Below are 21529 nucleotides of genomic sequence, written 5' to 3' on the forward strand. Positions count from 1 at the left end.
GCACTAGCCCATGGGGGTCAAATGTCCCTAAGTGAATTAGAGATTTCATGAATTCCCTGAAAATTTCAGGGATTTTTTAAAATCCCTGGTTTCAGTCTTACTGTAACACACACACACACATATATATATATATATATATATATATATATATATATATATATATATATATATATATATATATATATATATATATATATATATATATATATATAAATATATATAATTTATATATATTCATGTGTGTGAGTATACTATTAAATTTATATATATCGTATGGATATAAAATTGTTAAATATATTCTCACTAGTAGGGATTAGGAAGCTGGGAACGCAAGTTCCAAAATTCCTCTACTTAATCCTTGAAACTCTGCCTGAGCTGAAGTCTCTTGGGGTCTAGTTACTAAAGACAGCTTCTACCCAGGACGGCTTTTACAAGGCTTGACTCTGAATTTTTATATTATTGAAAAAATGAAAAAACGAACGAAAACGTGAGGAAAAGTTCACTTTTATTGTTATTTAAAATTCAATCAGAAGTCGTAAAGCTTTTAGAATTTACGCCAGTTTATAAACTTACTTCCTAGATGGTTTTTGAATGGCCCAACGCCGCTTTTAAGATGCATTTGCTCCGAATATATGAAAAATTAATAAGAAACAGCCATATACAAAATGTGGAAAATTGACTAAAGATCCACACTTTCCATATGAAGTCCAAATGTAGCCAACTGTGGCGACAATGCAAGGTTTCCACCAAACTGACAACACCTTCCTTTCCCGTCAAATCGACACGCCCTCTTTAATGTAATCAATTTTCTTAAAACGACGTACAGAGACATACTCATACAACCGCGTTTGCACAGAACCAAAGGTTACTTTTGACTGAAATTCAAAAATTTTCTAAAGACCTATAAATCGGTGTTGTTGTGCATCGCGATATTTTCACGTTTACGTTCTGGTGGTTCACTCTCGTGCACACTTGGCGGATGGATATACAAAATACAGGATTTGGGCAAATGGCCCAGAGCTGGGACCTATGAGGTCATTCGGCGCTGAAACGGAAACTGACAGTATAAAGGTTTGAAAAGTGTAACAGGAGGAAAATCTCGCAGTTGCATTCTGAACCAATTGTTAGTAGAGGGCGAAAAGTAAGATGGAAGAAAGAGAATATGAACGGAGGTACAGTAAAAGGAATGCAAGGGGTTGTAGCTATAGAGGCCGAAGGGACGTTGCAAAGAACTTTAAGTAATGCCTACAGTGCACCACATGAGGTGCACTGGCGGCACTACCCCCCAACGGGGATACACATGACGGAGCCCGCGACTGCTGCGCCCTTCATTGTAGAATTATGCTCAAACAGTGTGTGAAAAGGTAACATTCAAGACTTTCATCCATAGAAAAGTTTTGATTTTCACATGTGCAAGAGGTTAAAGACGAGTCTGGTAACGTTTGTATGTCATGAAAGAAAATACTGACAATTTCGTAAGAGAAATACTACAAAACCAAAATTTTAAAAAGACAAAAATATGAAAGTATTTAATTTTATTTTTTACAAATTAACTTTTCTTCCCCTGTATGTTAGAGATGGAAAAATAATTGTCCAAAAAAAGAAACCCAAGAATAACTGATATTTTACAATAATTAAATCGCATAGCATTAGTTTCAGATCGTTTCACGTGCCAAATGACCCTTAAAAGGAATTAAATCCTTTTATTACTTGATAAAACGAAAGCATTCAACCTCAAATGTACCCAGTTTAGAGAGAGGTCGTAATCTCGGAAATCCTCACGGATTAAATGTCCAGATTTATTCACAAATCGCCTTAACACTCTTGGAGTTTAAGGGATTCAGTAAGCCCCTTTTGGCCTCTCCCAGAGGCAATTATGGTAAAGAACCTGCTATTATGGTAAATATAAAATGTTTCATGTTAATCAAATTCCTCAATGACTTAGTAACTTGAATAAAAAATCATAGGTCGGTGAACTGTAACGTGACTTCTAACAAACAGGGGCGGTCTGGTGTAGACGCCAATGTAAAAGCTTATTTTGTTCTTATTTCTTATATATATTATTTACTTCTAACAAGGCGCATTTATAATATCCATTTTCACAATCAATATGAAGTCGATATTTTCACGCGTAATTTGTGAGGAGGACACTTCTATTCTTATTCTGAACAGTTTAATGATGAATATGTGTGGGCGTCTCTTTGTGTGCTTGTCATTGTTACTAGTAGGTTAATTGTCCAAAACTTCAAAAACAGCGTAATCAAAATAAAAGTTGCTTTGAGGAACTCTTTTCAAAGATGTTTTTCGCCTGTCGAAAGAGTCATATCCCTCACAAACACACACACACCACACACACAACACACACACACACACACACATCCTCTCTCTTTCTCGTAGCCTGAGTTGCGGAACGTCTAAGCTTACGACTGGACGGTCCGCGTTCGAATATCGGACGAAGAGGGACAGATGGGGGCGTTTACCTAAAATCCAGAGTGCTTCCGTTTACCTAAACAGTGAATTATGTGCCTTGTTGTTATGTTGTTGTACGACTGTTGTTGGTCAAAGTTAAGTTGGAGGGAGAGGAAGGGAGAGAAACTAGACGAGTGCTAATCGCTCTGTCGAGATGTATACAACCCAGGACCTGATACCATCAAACCGGGGAGTGTCTCGACGAGGTAATCATGACACGATTCGCTCGCGTCAAACGGTAAAATATTCATTAGTTAGACATTCCTCAATTAATATATATATATATATATATATATATATATATAATTAATATATATATATATATATATATATATATATAAATATATATATATATATATATATATATATATATATATATATATATATATATATGTGTGTGTGTGTGTGTGTGTGTGTGTGTGTGTGTGTATGACTTACGTTGCAACGTTGTCTGGCTTGTCTTGGTCACCTTTCCAAATGAAAAGACCCAAGTTAACTCAACTTTGCCACACAGTAAACAAAGGAGTAATAAGTTCAACAAAAAATAAAAACAACCAACATTTACCTACCAAGTCAACACGAATAAACGGAAGTTAAATGACTAACGCGGAAGAACGAAAGGGAAATGGAAGAAGGAAAACTAGATAAAGAGTATAAAAGGGAGGAATGGGGAGGGAGACTGCCTAGAGCTCCTTCCCATACAGGACAGGGGATAGGGTCACTAAGCTTGTTGAACTCAGCTTGTTGAACAAAGCCTGTTGACCCAGGAGCTCTTGAAGCCTTTTTAATCGGATAAATAAACACAGTAATGTTCCTGCCTCCCTTTCTATGTACTCAAGAATAAAACTGGTCGATGGTCCAGACTAGCATACGTTCATATTTCTTCAGTCTAGGCTTTCTTCCATACATACATACATGCAAACATATACAGTATATGTGTATATGTACATATTTGTCGTATTATGGTAAAAATAAATATACATCAATGAAAAACCAGTTAAAACATTTGCGGCAACATTAACAAATTCGCTTCCCTCCCAACCTCTCTCCTCCTTCCTCCTCCCCCTCTCTCTCTCTCCCTCTCTGGCGCTCGTGCGATCACTTATATTTTATGAAGAATTATACCTTCCTCTTTAATGGACAAGGGGTGGGGTACGAAGCTAGCTCCAAAATAGTACGAGAGAGAGAGAGAGAGAGAGAGAGAGAGAGAGAGAGAGAGAGAGAGAGAGAGAGAGAGTTTGACTATATGTGGATAATTCATAAGCATATAAACATACGTGATTTTACGCATGCATGCATGCAAGCATATATATATATATATATATATATATATATATATATATATATATATATATATATATATATATATATATATATATATATATATATATATGCATGCATGCATGCATGCGTAAAACCACGTATGTTTGTATGCTTATGAATTATCCACATATATAGTTTAACTCACTTCTCTCTCTGTATGTAATATATATATATATATATATATATATATATATATATATATATATATATATATATATATATAGATATTAGAGAGAGAGAGAGAGAGAGAGAGAGAGAGAGAGAGAGAGAGAGGCTAATGAAAAGGTTGGTATCTAATACCACGTAATGGGTGTTCAGGCTCCTTTGAAATACATCAACCCTCACAATTCCTCTCCCCTCAGTCCCGTGTGTCTTCCCTCTTCCTATCGCTCTTGTCTCTTCCCCTCATTGCGTGTCCTCATCTGCTGTTCATACCCCTCATATAACCATCAAGATAAAAGAACAAAAAATCATTCTTTTCACCTCAACGCTTATTTCCCGTTATATCTTTCTCACGTTTATGTCATACTACAGACGGTTTTTCTTTCAGAGATCGGACACAGGTTAAAACACCGAATGAATATCTTAAAACAGAAGCTGAAGGTCCTGTGCAGCCCAAAACCGATGGAAAGAAAATTAAGAGGAAAAATTAAAATAAAGAGGGGAAATTCCAGTAGGTTTTCGAGTAATTCTGTTCCTCGTGAGATCCGGATAACGGAGACGATAAAGAGGAAAAAATTGGTAAAAACGCAAATGGTTTTGCCCAGTTGCTTTATATGGAGGACTGGGTTTACTACTTCAAACCAAGCCTTGATCAGGTATTGAGAAGTTTCGACACATCTAAGTGACTGGCTTGATTGTATCTTATCCATGCCAAAACTAGTTCCACGTGAGATCAAAGTAACTGTGAATTATTTTTTTTAAATAACTAACATAAAAATCATAGTTCAGATTGCAACTGCCACTTATTAGTAAAATATGACACAGAGAGAAAAAAATGAAGCATAAGCTCACCAATATGCATTCATTTCATTTACGCAACTGACAGTTGTTCTTTAAGTGGACAGTCTTACATAAGCCTTCGCTCATGCGTCCATACGCGTGACCTTGTCCCAAGACCGAGATGCAAAAAGCGTTTTATTTCACTCGATTTGACCACCTGTTGATGGGTGCGTCCTTGTCGCTGTTGGCCGCGGTGTTTATATGTCGTTGTCCTGTCTATTTTGTATATAAGTTGATGCTGTTGGCAGACATTATGCTACTCATACGAAGAAGAAATGTTGGCCACTTCTCTTGAGCGTCAGCTCTCTCTCTGGTCTCAAGTACGGACAAACGCACAAACACATCCTCGTTCTGTCTCTGTTTCCTTGTTAATCGTGTTAATTATGAAATACTTCCAATCACTCTCTCTCTCTCTCTCTCTCTCTCTCTCTCTCTCTCTCTCTCTCTCTCTCTGACACAATGCCGGTCTCCGTGTGCCTTAAAGTTGACTGATGAATTAATGGAGGAGGAGGATCTCCCTCCCGGACAGTGTTCCTCTAACGGCAGTGAGGAAAAGGAGGGCTGACGAACGACAGAAACAGGCAGTCAAACAGAGAGAGAGAGAGAGAGAGAGAGAGAGAGAGAGAGAGAGAGAGAGAGAGAGAGAGAGAGAGAGAGAGAGAGAACTGTCTAGTGATTGAATTTACAAAGAACGAACTTGAGTCTTCTCGATTCTCATCCTACCAAAAACAGGAGGGAGAGAGAGAGAGAGAGAGAGAGAGAGAGAGAGAGAGAGAGAGAGAGAGAGAGAGAGAGAGGTTAAAAGTAGATGAGAAAAAAGAAAGAGGTGGAGAGGGAAAAGGGAAGTGAGTGTGTGCATGTGTGAGAGAGAGAGAGAGAGAGAGAGAGAGAGAGATTGATTGGTGAAAAGTAGAGGAGAGAGCAAAAAGACAGGTGGAGAGGGAAAAGGGAAGTGAGTGTGTGCATGTGTGAGAGAGGCAGGTGTGTAAGAAAGAGAGAGAGAGACAGAGAGAGACAGAGAGAGAGAGAGCAGGGGTGAAAGTGGCATTGATAGAGAAACTCTTAATGAGTTCGTGTCTTTGGCTCCTCAAAGCCCAGATCAATCTAATGATAATAAACGTCACCCTGTGCCATCATCAGCGGTTAATGGCAAGAGGGACGGGGGAGATGCTGGTGGGGAGGGGAGGGGGGGGGGAGGGGGTGAAATGGGGGCGGATAAATGGAGAGGCAGAAACATGTTTTGCATTGGTACTTGTCACGTATTGTTTCCTCTAATGTATGGCTGTTTGTCCGTCTTTCCGCACACCTTCAGTTTCTTCTCAGTTTCCTCTCATCGTTCTACTTATTTATTACCTCTGCCTTCATCTCTTTCTATCCTTCCTGGAAATACTTCATTTTTTTACCTTGTCTCCCCTTTTCTTCTTTACGCCTTCCATTCTGCAATGCAGTCCCAGGAATCATCCCCCCACCTCTCTCTCTCTCTCTCTCTCTCTCTCTCTCTCTCTCTCTCTCTCTCTGATATTCATGACCTTAATGAACTTGACAGAATGTCAAGAATATTTTAACAAAATAAATCACGAAATACAGGGAACGTAAAGAAAATGAGCAGATATATGATAAGGAAAACTGACAACAGAAAACACGGTTCTATTGGGAAAAGCGAGGAGGCGAACTTTGGGTAAGAAAGAAAGAAAGCTTAAGAACTACGAAAACTGCATGGACTGAATGGCGACGGTAGTGGAACACAGAAAAGAGAATCTTAGGCCATGAAAATGAGGAATTTAGTAACCAGATGAGAATGTCGAAGAACGAGGAAAGCAAGAAATGAGTCAAATTAGAGAAACCGAGGAACAAAGGTCCCAGATTGGATAAGTGAAGTTGCAAAGCAAACTAAGATTCCGATAGGAGAAAGTTAGGACCAATATGATGGGCAAGTACTGGCAACGTTGGACTGGCGTTGATATTTTGTTTTATCTCTGAAGAAAGAATGGGTACTGACAAAACACAAGTAAATCTGAGACCAAAATTAAACAAAAAAAAATTGAAAAAATGGATACTACTACTATTACGAATGATAATATCTGAAATAACAGTGAAAATAACATTAATTTCTTCACATTTTCAGAGCATTTGCGCCAGAGAATGACCACAATATTGCCGCACAGTAAAAGTTTCAAGCGCTCAGCTATGTGAAAGGAAAGAAATCAAAATGAAAGCATTCAAAAACAAAAGTAGCAAGAAGCGATGAGACACGAAGAGGCAGACACTGACACAAAGTTAGCGACAAACTTCTTATGAGTCCATTCATCCCTGATAGTTTCGGGGACCTTGACAGATGATGGCACTCCTGTGCCTCTGGGGACTTCAGCAGTCCATCCCAACTTTTGTGTTTGGCAGCTGACAATGTCAGGTGATATTCGGTTGTGTGAGGCCCGCTGGAACTTGGCATGATATTTACGACTTGAGTGTTCGATATGGGACGTGAATGTATAGATTTTTAGCATGGTCATGGCATTTAAAAATTATTGCCTGTATCCTATGGTTCTTGGGATGCTCTTTCGTAACAGAGACAGCAATTGGGTACTTGATCATGCCGCACGGAACCCAGTTAAGCCATTTGTGAAATGGAATGCTCTTTAGGCCTTTGGATAGCCACTAAATGTAACACTAGACGTGGGTGTGGCTTTAGGACTTAGTTCTTGGGGCTGGCATTTGGGCATTGGTAAAGATAGATGAACGTGGTTATGTCATCTGGTCCTAGATAATACAACTGGAGATTTAGGTATGCTATTTTGGACTTGGGAATACTATTTGGGTATTATATTAATTTGCCCTAAGGTATCCCATTATGAACTTGAGTAACGCCAATTCGATCTTGAGTATACCATGTGGGAACTAAGTAAACTACAAATGGAATAAAAAAATTGTTTACTTTGCATGGGTTAACATACCTTTGGCCATGCAAGATAACTGCCCAAAGGATGTGACAGACCAGCCTCTTCAAAGAGAGGAAGTCGTAGGATAAGAACACAAACCAGACGAGATTTCAGAAATAGCCAATTCAGTTACTAGCCCGGTGAAATTTTTTTTTTTTTTTTTTTTTTTTTTTTGGTGGGAGAGAGTAGACTGATTTTATGCAGTCAGGATGTTGACTTCACAGTTACTAACTCAGACAATAGAGAGAGAGAGAGAGAGAGAGAGAGAGAGAGAGAGAGAGAGAGAGAGAGATCCATAAAGAGAGTATAGAGCCTATGTATCCATAAACATAATATTTAATATACTCATACATATATATCAAGCCTACATACACACACAAACATAATATATAATAAACATACATATATATATATATGTGTGTATGTGTATATTTATATATGTATGTATATTCCAGTAAAGCCAGTCTCCACTGACTGCATGGAAAACAAGTGTCTCGTGAGATACAGGAACCTCGTGGGTGTAGATGTATTGTGGCAGCAGTCTTATGCATGCATACATGTACGTACACATCTGTATATACGTAGCCATATGAAATTTTTTATCACACCGTGATTTATATACAATCATGAAGTTACAAATGTCGCTTAATATCAAATTCACGCTACCTCAGGAATATCTCCGAAGAAGAATTATCACCGAAGGGGAATTTATATAAGTGATAAATGAATTGGAACTCATCGGGACACGAACCCTTAACATGGGCCTATTCAGCGACTCCAGTGGACGTTACCACTACGCCATCAAGAGAGGTATAAGTCATTACCGAGTCTGCTGTACTGTTTTTTCCCGTCGTGAGCGGGGAAATTGTACTTAGCCTCGGCAATGACCCACCTCCGCCATGATAGTTCGTTTGTAATTTTTGGAACACGCAGCTCGATGTGCTTGTGTGTGTATATATATATATATATATATATATATATATATATATATATATATATATATATATATATATATATATATATATATATATATATATATATAGACAATCAACACACAATCATATATGGAATATAAATAAATTTCAATCAACTCACAATCACGTGTGGAATCAGATCATGTTGGGAGTCTTTCAAGTCTGGAAGGCAGGAGCTATCCACTAGGCCATAAAAGTCTCAAGACTTGTATGGCCTAGTGGATAGCTCCCTTGCCTTCCACTTGAAAGACCTGGGTTCAATCCTGACATGAGTCAGAAATTTATATTATATATATATATATATATATATATATATATATATATATATATATATATATATATATATATATATATACACACACAAACACGCCCATATATGTCTATGTGTACAGTATACAGATGCGTATGTACATTTGTGCATGCATAAGACTGCTGCCACAATGCATCCACACCCACGAGGTTCCTGTATCTCACGAAAACACTTGTTTTCAATGCAATCAAATTATCCAACAAAGTCAGTGGAGATTGGCTTTATTGGGCACGAGAAAAATCAAGGTTTCCACTCCACCGCTTTCAGAAAAAAAAAATTGATGAAAAGGAAAAGAACGTGATACAATGGCGTCTGGTGGGTCTGATAAGTCTAGTGAAGTCAGGCGAGGAGGAGCAGTGATAGGAAAGTAATAAATAAAAATTGCAAGAGACCTATGATTTCTAAAAACAAAAGGAAGACAGAGTATAGCTGGCATCCGTGTCTGGAAGCGTCTGGCAACGACTTAAAGGGCGTGGTCTATAACCGAGTTCTGAACAAAAACCCTGACCCGGATACATTAAAACCTGGACTAATAGATTTATTCAGAGGAGGAGGGAAGTTGAGGAAACGACGCTATACCGTGCGTGTGCTAAGTTTAAAAACATGCATAGACACGTTCATACACATGCAAACAATTGTAGTAAACAGATGCATATACGATATTGTATATCCACTAAAAAGTTAAAAATCAAGTACAATTTCATTGTTAACTTTCATGAATGAGATAGAAACATTCTGAAACAAGTCATCTACGACTCTACACAAAGAATTTTATTTCTGATTTTCCTCCCACAGATTAGGCAGCAGACTAGGCAATAAGAATATTCCCTATGCTTAAAAGAAGAAATATACAGAAATAAGCTAATTTCAGATAATCATTAGCAATACTGCAAGACTCACAAACCCCAACTCAAACATAACTGGAAAATTAAGATTCCCAATTTTATGCTGTTACAGCTGACGAGAATGCGGTCGGTTACCATCCACAACCAATACAGGCTACCTAACGATAATAATAATAGGGAAGCCAAAATCTCGTCTGAGGGGTTAAAACAGAAGCTGAGACAGAATTCCAAAGCTTTGGGGCAAGAAGAAACGAAGGCTGCAAAACCAAATAAGCTCATCTGGGTATCGCTGACTTCACGGCAACAATGGGCAAACTGGTGGTTCGGCGGGTGATACTTTATGAAACATATGAAATCTACTCATGGCCTCATTCACTAACCCAACCCACCCACCACCCAGCCCCCTACAACCCCCTGCCTAAAAAAAAATACTGCTCTTAAACGGAGGGTTGGGGGTTGGAAAAGCGAGTGAGCTTTGGGTTCAAAACCTCAACAAGAACACCAGCTCACTGCTTTGTAGCCTATTTGTTCGCATACTGATGCATAATATATCAACTTTCATGTAAATCCGTACTCTCTCTCTCTCTCTCTCTCTCTCTCTCTCTCTCTCTCTCTCTCTCTCTCTCTCTCTCAATGTAACCAATTACTGATATGAGCCATATTTACATTTTCAAGGAGAAACATAATGGTGTAATCTAGATCAAAACTAAAGAAAAAGATTCACCTTTAACCAGTCGGAGAATGAAAGGGATAGTGAATGGGGAATTGCTACACTCAATTTTAATAGAAGAAGAACCACTGCAAGAACAATAATGTTAACACTAACAGCAATGGTATCAACAAAATTAGTCCTTTCATTTGATGTACCTCTTATCTGTGCCTACAGGATGCGATACACTCACAAAACATGGCGCCTTCTCCTTGTTTACCTTTCCTGTCTGTCTACTTTACATTTGTAACGTCAGGACCTTTTTACATTACTTGTTCTACAAAAACAGATCCTGAAATATACTGCGTATCAAGTAACTGAAGCATGTACACATGAAACTTGTAATACAAACACGGGACTATTAAGCTGGCAGTTGTTTCTGTATATATATATATATATATATATATATATATATATATATATATATATATATATATATATATATATATATATATATATATATATATATATATATATATAATATACATAAATATATGTATGTGTGCATGCATATATAATATGTATATACAGTATATATGTACATATATACATATATATACATATGTATGTATGTTTATTATATATTTATATATATACATACATATATACATATATGTATGTGTGTATATACATTTATTATATATATTTGTATATATATATATATATATATATATATATATATATATATATATATATACATATACACATACTAGCTGAACAACCTGGCACTGCCCGAAAGAACTTTGAAGAACTTGGAAAAATTTTCCTGCATCCCTCTTGAATTATTTTGTCGTAAAGTATGTGTACTAACATTGATGTTTAACCCCATTCATAAAGGGAATTTATAAATGAGGAAGAGAGATAAAGAGGAAGAAAGAGAGATAAAGAGGGAAGAGAGAGAGAAAGAGATTACAAGCATGAATTTACTTGCAATAGTTAAAAACTTCACAGATAAATTCCACTCCAGATTGTTTGAGTGATGCCTTGAGAGAGAGAGAGAGAGAGAGAGAGAGAGAGAGAGAGAGAGAGAGAGAGAGAGAGAGGTGGTTGATCTATGGTAAAGTTAGTGTGCGTGGTGGTGGTGTTGCATAACTATCTGATAATCAATTTCAGACCTTATTTAAACCGAATTTATAACGGAATGCGTCACCATATCACAAAGCAGTAACTATAGCGAATTCTGAAGGTAAATATGAAGAGGAAAAGAACGAATTAATGAGGAAATTCGCATTTGAACGAATATAAAAAAAAGGAAATACTGTACATGTTGATGTCCGGCTTAGCCAGTAGTTACTGCACATGTGAGGATGGGGAAGTTCCCTGTTCTTGGCTGCGGAAAGCGAAACTCTGCTTATAGAAATTACCGCTATAGATTTTCAATGTTGATTTCATCAAGGTAATTAACAATTATATTAATTATCATAAATTATGATTAAAATTCACATAAATTCTGATAAAAAATTGATGTTATAGTAGATTTAGTGTTGAATGCTAATCATACGTCTGACAACGCCTGGAAGAAAACCTGGATTGCTTATGCTAAAATTATCATTAACCCATACAGCACGTGAAGGAAAACCTGACAGAATTGATCAAAACAAAAATTTCATTCAATTTGTCTGTGTTTGATGCCTAGTTTGATCCGTGGCAAGGATTGAAAGGGCTGACTAATGTAGTGTTAGTTATGTTTTATTATTTAGCTTTTTGAATGAAAGCAATTCTAATACAGCCAAAACATCTGTTTAATTTTTTGGATGTACTAAACTGATTATAGGGTTTGCAGACGGAGGAGTTTAATGACGTCACCAACTGAAAAGGTGGTGGATTTCTGCCCAAGCTACTAGTGGCTCCCACAAAGTTACTGGGGAAAGGTGAACAGCACCAGTAAAAACGAAAATTTTGTTCAATTTGTGTTTGTCGTCTGTCAAGGGGGTAGGAGTTGATTTTGAGGTATAAACCTTCCTAGGGTTACATAGGGGCCGTGTGCCAAATTTTGTCTGCTTCTGTCAAGCAGTTCAGATTTCTATAAAGGACAAGCATACAAACATTCACTTTTATATATACATATATATAGATAGATAGATATATATATATAATATATGTATATGTACACACAATATATATATATATATATATATATATATATATATATATATATATATGTATATATATATATATATATATATATATATATATATATATATATATATATATATATATATATATATATATATATATATATATAATTTATCACATACACAATTGTTCTGTGCATTAGTAGAATTACTAAAAGGACCTCATTCAAACTGGATGGTATTTAATATTTTTATTCAAAAAGTTACAAGCTTTCTTGGACAAACAGTCCACATTATAGTATGTACAATGAGCAAACGTATATGTGCTGTATTTATATATACTTTTAATATATAATATAGCTCTTATATGACCTCCATATCTCTTGACCTTGGTCTTTCTCTGATCCCTGGTTCCAGATGTCCGTTTTAATGCGTTCTCTTGTTTTCTTCGTTTCCTTGCTACTGTGTATATATGATTTTTTATATGCTGTCTTATAGCCGTTATATATATCCTGCCATCGTGTTGTTATATAGTTATGAAGGCGTTCATACAACCAGTCTAGATGTTTTTTTGTTCTGTACAGAAAACTCATATTTTCCCAGTCTATTCTTTCATTTTCCCAAGTGTTTTCAGCTGCAAATACTGCTTATTATAATGCCTTATGTTCTTGCAGATGTTGTTTAACAAGTCTTTCTGATTTGCCAGTTTCAAAACATACCCTTCTGGACAGTCTAACACGCTGCCATATAAACCCCCTCTAATCTCTTCCCCCCTGACTTTTTGTTTCCATTTTCATTCCTAATGGTGTTTTTGATTTGATATCAATTTGGTATTGTGGTTTGTTGATGGGTTTAGTTGTCCGGAGAATTTTCTTTAGCAAAGGTTGATTTTCAATCCTTTCCCTCTCCCCAAAATAGTTTTTCCTTGCTTTGATATGTGCCCCTCCCAAAACAGAAGAAAGGAAAGAAATTCCTTTCTTGGATGTCCTGGTCAAGAGGGTAGGGGAGAATTTAACATTAATGAAGCACCAATTGGCATACATAGGTTCTCCAGTGAGGAAAGAAATAAAAATAGGATTAATGACAGGGTTGGCCATCAGGGCTTAAAGGTAATTTTTGCTGAGAGAGTTGGATTACCTGAGGAGAGTTTTTTAGGCTCCAAATCTGAAATATCAAAGCAGGAAAAACTATTTTGAGGGAAAGATTGACAGAGGAAAGAAATTTACTCCGGACAAAAATTGCACCCATCCAGGATTTCAAATTGATGCAGCTACAAAAACTTGTTAGAAACAAAAGTCGGTAGAGGGGAAGAGATTAGAGGGGGTTTTAGCGTGTCAACTGCTTATCATCCAGAGACAAATCAAGGAGCAAACAACATCTGCAGAACATAAGGCATTATAATCCACCAGGCCAAACTTGGGAAAATGATCACAGAATTGGGAAAAATGAGTTTTCTGTACAGGAACACCAACAAATTATGAGTCGAAAAGAATGGGATGCTGGTTTAACGGCTTTGAAGCATAGAAAAGAACTGGGAAGAAAATCAAGAGAAATCCAAAGAGAATGGAACCAGGGATCAGAGAAGACCTTGAGAGAAGGGTGGAGGTCACACAGGAAATTAGAAAATTATAGGATTAAAAGTTTAAACAGATATAAATAGCTTTTGAGATCTGCTCATAGGAAACTTGATAATTTGTGGACTGTTTGACAAAAAGTGTGTTTTTTGAATAAAGCATTTCAAGTGATTATGCAGAGGTTATATACAATATTGTATATATATATATATATAATATTATATATATTATTACCATGGTATAATGTGGTATATTAGGAAATTTTATATATATATATATATATATATATACATATATATTGTATATATATTTTGTGTGTTATTGTGAATTTTGTCACACATGTGACCTTTGATTTTTCATATTTTATCGAATATTACCTTCAGATTTAACAAGTCTTTACTGATTAAACATGGATAGTTTTTTAGCATTTTAAATATCCCCTTGATAATTTAACATTATCATATTGTGGTTTTATATGTTTTAGAGAATTAGCAAGGTGATTATAGATTTTCTTTTCAAAACAAAGAGAAATGAATATCTGTTAACATTAATGTGTTAAATTTCTGAGGTGATTCCTTAACGTAAGTGCAAAGGTAATTGCTTGATAAATTCCAAATTGAAATACCAGAAATTTAAAGTTTGAGGAACTAATTTATCTCAAAATTGTTCCAGGATATTACTTGTTTTTGAGACAATGTTATCAACTGCTTATCATCTAGAGACTCAAAGCCTTGGAAAGGTTCCACCAGATTTGAAAGCATGTTATAAGTATTGTTATGAATTTAAAAGAATGGGATGCTGGTTTAATTTGATGTTGTTTGAAAAACAATGCTTATTCATTTGATGTTGACCAAATGAAATTATTTTTGGTCGAGATTGAGAGGTCCATTGAAGATTCTTGCAGAGAACTGGGAAGAAAATCATGTTTTGAAATCCTTTAGAATACGTGAAGAACTTGAGGAAAGGTTAAGGGAAAATTAGAAAATTCTCTTTATGGAATTTAAACTTAGCTTTTGAGATTGAACTCTAGAAATTTTTATTTGTTTAACTGTTGATACAAAAAAGTGTGTTTTGAAAAACATTTAGTGATTATTTTTCACAAGCTTGTGTTAGTGAATTTTACTTATTATTACCATGGTATAAAAGGTTATTTAGAGAACTTATTGAAGTTATTATTGTACATCTTTTATTGCATTTTTGTGTTATTGTGTTTGCAATCTCTTGATTTTTCACATTTTATAAATTGAGTGATTTAACATATATTTACTGATTTAAATATATTTTTAGCATTTTAAATATTTCTTGATAATTTAACATTGCATACTTGATTTAATTTTCATTTATTAAGATTTTCTTTTCAAATCTTGAGTAATTCTTGATAGTTTAAATTTTGCTTGATTAACTTCATTTCTTGATAAATTAAAGTTTTTGTGATTTAGATTTGTTTAATAATTTATCTCAAGAATTAATTAAATTTTTGATGTTTTCAAGTAATAGTAAATTTTTCAGATTGTGAATTCTAGTTATAAATTTTGAATTTAAAAGTAAATTTTTGTATTTAATGTTTTTCAAAAACAGTGCTTCATTTGTTGACCATCAGTGAATACGATTAATTGGGTGCATAAGGCAAAGTGATAAACATGTTTTGTTCCTTTAGTTTTGCTGAAGTGAATTAAGACCAGGGAAACAGTTAAAGCTGTTTGATGGAGTGATGCCCTTTTATTCTAGTATTTTTCTTGTTTAACTGTTGATACCTCACACTTGTTTTGATAAACTTAGTTTGATTTTTCATGTGGTTAGTAAGCTTTTTAAGGGATCAACTGTTACCTTTAGAGTATTCAGTTGTAATTTTTATTGTTATGAGAGTTCAGCTATCTGGCTGAAGTGAGGTAAATTTTTAAATTTGGTGATTAGTTGTGTAATAACGTCAGGTACTTGGTATGCTTTGTGACAATATATATATAAAAATATATACAGATATACTGTATATATTAAGAGGGCATTATATATTATATATTACATATATATATATATATAAATATATATATATATATATATATATATATATATATATATATATACATATATATATATATACATATATATATATATATATACATATATATATATATATATATATATATATATATATATATATATATATATTATAATATCAGCTACATAACTTTTTATCTCATGGCTCTGTTAAAGTAATCATTTGTTTATTAATTACCGTTCAGTGTTTCACTAGTTCATTTGAGCCTCGAATTCTTGGTTAGAGTTTTTTTTGTTGTGCTTCTCCCACCGAAGGTTGTTATTTGTTAATTGGTACTCCGCTCATGACAAGTTCCCCTTATTTTCATGTACGAGTGGTTCGTTGGTTTGGCCTTCTGCCCCCTGCCATGTTGGACTGTTTAAGAGGTGATTTACATATTTTCGTCTGGATTGACAAGAGATTGCGTTCGGCTCTCCTGTAGAGAAGATCTCATCTTTTTTTTTCATAGCTCTGCTATATTTGGATGGACTTCTGGCTTCAAGTGGGCTTGTCTGCTGCTGATGATCAGTGTCGCTGAATGCACACACTTGACCCACCTTTGTAACCTACAGGTGAGCTCTTGTGTTCTCAGGTGTACTGAGACCATCGTCATTGTCCACATCCTGAGCTCTCATCTATTGTTATGGTGGCGCCTCCAGAATCTTCCTCCGAACAACCATTGACTCGAGATCTTCTGAGGGCCGTTAGGAGGCCTTTTGGTCATGAAGAGGAGTAAGCAGCTGATTCTGTGCCTTCTTTGTATCCAAAATAGACTCATTCCCTTATGATTGAATATCAGTGTCCTGGGATGACCAATATGTCGAAGTGCCATTGAAAAAATCGTTGTTTGATAAACTGCTTCAGTGTGGAGATTATTATCTTTTTTTTCCGGTGTGGAGAACGTATCCATGTAATGGTATATTACTGTTAATATTGTGTAGAGTTAGGTTAAGGTTTTCCCTGTTTCTTTCATCTCCCACTTATTACTGACTTAGTGCAGAAGTTGTTTCGTTTCTCCCTTCTCCTTGGCACTTTCCCTCTAACCATAGTTTACGTGAAGGTTGACTGAGTTTGAATGGGAGTTGTAGGTGAATGTGTTCGTGCCCTCAGCCAGTAATTTGAGGACGTGGTACAAATAATTCATTGTAATTAATCTAGGCATTTCCATTGAATTTTTCAATTTCTCCCTCAATAAAGTGTATTCTGTCTGTATTCCTGGTAAACCTTACTCTTTAGCTTGAAAGCTGTTGAGTAAGGGTAATCTCATTTTTTTTTGGGAAGGCCCAGAAAGTGCCTGGAAATGGTATTCAAACCTTAAAGTGAAAAACAAGCTTTTGATAAATTATCTTATCGGCACAACGGAGTTCTTAACTATATATATATATATATATATATATATATATATATATATATATATATATATATATATATATATATATATTGTTAGGAGTATTGAATTTATGTAAATAAAGTATTTTTGTAGTGTGGATTGTAAATGTTTTGCAGTTCATATTTTTCCGTGTCTGTCTGTGTTGTCTGTCCCGTGTTGTTTGGGTGTTTGTATTCTTCAGTGCCATTGGAGCGCCACCAGGGATTGAGATTTCTTGGATTTGTCATAGTGTTAATAACCCTGGATTATATATAAAAGTGTTACATTATTTGTACTTGCTAATTTGTAAGTATTGCTATATTGCATTTAAGGTTTTGTTGACGCTTGCTGTGTATGTATGTATTTTCTGCATTTTATTGTGTTTAATGTTGACGTTATTTCCTGTATTATCTACGGTGTATTGATAATCGATTTATTTGTTACTTACCTGTTTGTTTTGCTCATTTGTCATAATGCTGTACAATGTAAATGTGCCTGGAGTTTCGTTAATTTACATTCGTTATTGCTTTGGTTTCATTATTCTTGTTATCGTCATAATCCTTATCTTTATATGGATCTTTAATCAATTTTAAGTAAAATAACAAAATCGTAGTGTTTTTACCTTATTCCGTATTAATATATATTTACTCGTATATCATACTTAAATTTAATGCTATTTAAATTTGGATAAGAGCTCTATTATAAAAATAAGCTAAGTTAAGGCATCATTAAATGTCTTATTATTTATTGTCTATGGCTGTTTGGAGCTGTGTGTACTTGCATCAGTAAAAATGCAGGAAAGACTATTAAGAGGCGAATGGTCGTAACAATATATATATATATATATATATATATATATATAATGTGTGTGTGTGTGTATGGCTATATAATCTCGAAATTCACAAAAAAAATATATATAATTGTATAAACTCAAACTACTAGGAAATTCATCCTACACATTACGAAAATATGTGGGGCTCTTTGAGGACAATAAATTTATACACAACTCCTTTTAAAAATACAAGTTAAATATCTTTATGACAATCTTTTCACCATTTTCTATGATAGAAAATACAGTCCTAAATAATATTACATAAATAAAGCAAATATCTAAGAATATAAATGTATTTATTCGAAAATCTTGCCTTCTCTCGCGGTTATTAAGCGACTATAATATGAAGCTATTCTAAAAAAATATTCCAAACAAAACATCAGTCGAAAATCTTGATGGTATGCATCTCGAGAAAATATCACTATTCTCTTAAAAAACGGTTAACAAGATCGATAAAAATACATGTCCAATCCTTGGAAAAACTATAAGAAATACAGATAACAAGTAGGAATAGTGCAAGATACACATCTTACAGTGTATCTCTGTCCCCTTTCAGCCGAGCTTTGAAAAGGGCTGCTAGTGGCATATGCAAGGCGAAACGCCGAAGTGCAAAATGAAATTGAATATTGCGACGTCGGTGTCAAAGGACAGGAGCACAGACACCGGGCAGCAGTGGAAGGCGCAGGAAGGAGAAATGAAATTCTCTTTTGCTGGACTAAAAGTACGAGGAAAAAGAATATATAAAAATATAAAAAAAAGCATTTTACAAGCTGTTAGGGTATGTCTGCTAATCTATCCATCAATCTGTATATCTCCACAAGCATAGAGTTTAAATGTATTTAGGTTTGGAAGATATCGTAAGTTTCCAAGTGATGCAAATCAAAGGGCTTATTTGAGAACCATGCCGCTGGTCGTTCGACCACAGAGGTTAATTTCATCTTAACTATCCAGAACTTTCTCGGATTTTCTCTCCTCCTCCAACCGACCACTTCCTAATCCTAAACTGTTTTACCAACCTTCTAATCCTCCATTCTCTCCATATGACCAGCCCATCTCAAAACACACTGACCCATCATTTCTGCTATGAGAACACTTTTACCAATCCTGGTTTCTCCATATTTTTCACCTTTCAGTTCTTATGCGTCATATACTACACAAACTGTTCACTTCAAAAACTTTAAGATATTTCTTTCACTGGCACTCAATATCCACATTTCACTTCCATAAAGGACAGTTGGTTAAACAATAAGCATTCCCTCAAAAGTTTCCATGGAATAGGCTCTCCATATCTTTTCCCAATCTTTGGCACAAATCGTGCCAGTTCCTTTCTGATATCATTCTTTATATCTACTCTCAAATTCCCAGAAGAATCATCCACTTAACTGAACCTCATAACCTTACCCGCCCTCTCACTGACTCAGCTTTTCCATCTTTATAACACTATATTCTTATCACTGATAGATGACGTTACGAACATGACAATCACAGCCAAGCACACCTTTAAATAAAACAGAAAATAAAATTATCAATATGGACAAAAAACACCCTAACTATCATTAGAAGAGCGTTCAGTAATAATCCTACAACAATGAGTACGCTATTCATCCCAATCCTAGGAAAGACAACGCTTTTCAGACGTGCGGTAAGATTCAGGACCACTGTGTATTCAAAATGCAGTCCAAGGAGAATGAAGAAAGGCCATCCAGAACCAGGTCCTTGTCCACCAAGACAAACACCAAACACTGAAGGTGAATATAAGAAACGCTTTGTGTATTTAGTCAGTCGTTGGCTTATAATGAAATAAGAATAAAACCGACTTCATTTCTAACCAAAACTCAATTTATTAAAATATCAGACAAACACGCACATACCACGCATACAGTATATATATACTGTATATATGACGTGAAACAGTATGTATGAAATTGAGAATATTTATATTATAAATAATAAACAAAACAAAACTTATGAAAAAAAAAATAAAGGAACAAGTGCAAGACATAACACGGTAAAAATAAAAAGTTTGAGGAAATCGAAAAGAAATAATGTTAGCAGTATTTATACTGATTGCAATCAAACAATATTTTATGTATGTGTAAATATGTATGTGTGTATATATATAAATATATAAATATGTGTGTGTGTTCATTTCTGGTTACGCTAGTTCTCGTTATACCTTAAAGTCTGTACAATTAAGAACTAACGGAACAAGAAATGAACACACGCACATATATATACTACACACACACACACACACACACACACACACACACACACACACATATATATATATATATATATATATATATATATATATATATATATAATATATATATATATACACATACATATATATATATATATATATATATATATATATATATATATATATATATATATATATATATATATATATATATATATATACTGTATATATACATACATATATATAGATATATACATATACATATTATATATAATATATGTGTATATATAGACAGTACATACATGTATGTGTATCAATAACCGTCAAAATACAAGAATTCCGTCATTCAAAGGACGAAACTTGATTAATATTGATTAAATAAAAAATCGTACAAAATTAATAAAACTAACAGCCGATGAATTTGATTAAGGACAATAATCAGAACAATGTCATAGGATCCACTAGAAATCAACTATTAATTATACAATTATTTAACCTAACCTAATGAAAACAGGTTCCACTATTCATCAATCAATTCATTCCTAGTTTGACCAACTGGCATAAGCCATTTTTTCCCCATTCTGAGAAACTAGGCTTCAAAGATTTGGATATTATTCAGAGCTTCTAATTAGCTCATCTTTAGAGGCAATTTAGTTTGAAAATGTGACAAAGCAAACAGCTGAAATTTTGCTGTGTTATACAGTATCAAAAACTGAGACACTGATTGGAAAACTCAAAAACTAAAAAAAAAATGGGATACGCCAGTTCGTAAAAACATGGACGAATTCAGGGTAGAAACAAATGTCAGTATTCAGCTACTATAAAGAATGAAATGACTTAAAACTAACCTAATGAAAATAGTGCAGATGT

General features: G+C 34.6%; 1 protein-coding gene across 1 annotated transcript in view; it reads right to left on the bottom strand.

Annotated features, from left to right (window-relative positions):
* The window catches only part of LOC136836061 (SLIT-ROBO Rho GTPase-activating protein 1-like), a 797683-nt gene that overhangs the window by 759928 nt on the left and 16226 nt on the right, over nt 1–21529 (bottom strand). The gene's annotated exons all lie outside the window — the stretch shown is intronic.

Source organism: Macrobrachium rosenbergii, chromosome 56, assembly GCF_040412425.1.
Source record: "Macrobrachium rosenbergii isolate ZJJX-2024 chromosome 56, ASM4041242v1, whole genome shotgun sequence".
Taxonomy (NCBI): domain Eukaryota; kingdom Metazoa; phylum Arthropoda; class Malacostraca; order Decapoda; family Palaemonidae; genus Macrobrachium; species Macrobrachium rosenbergii.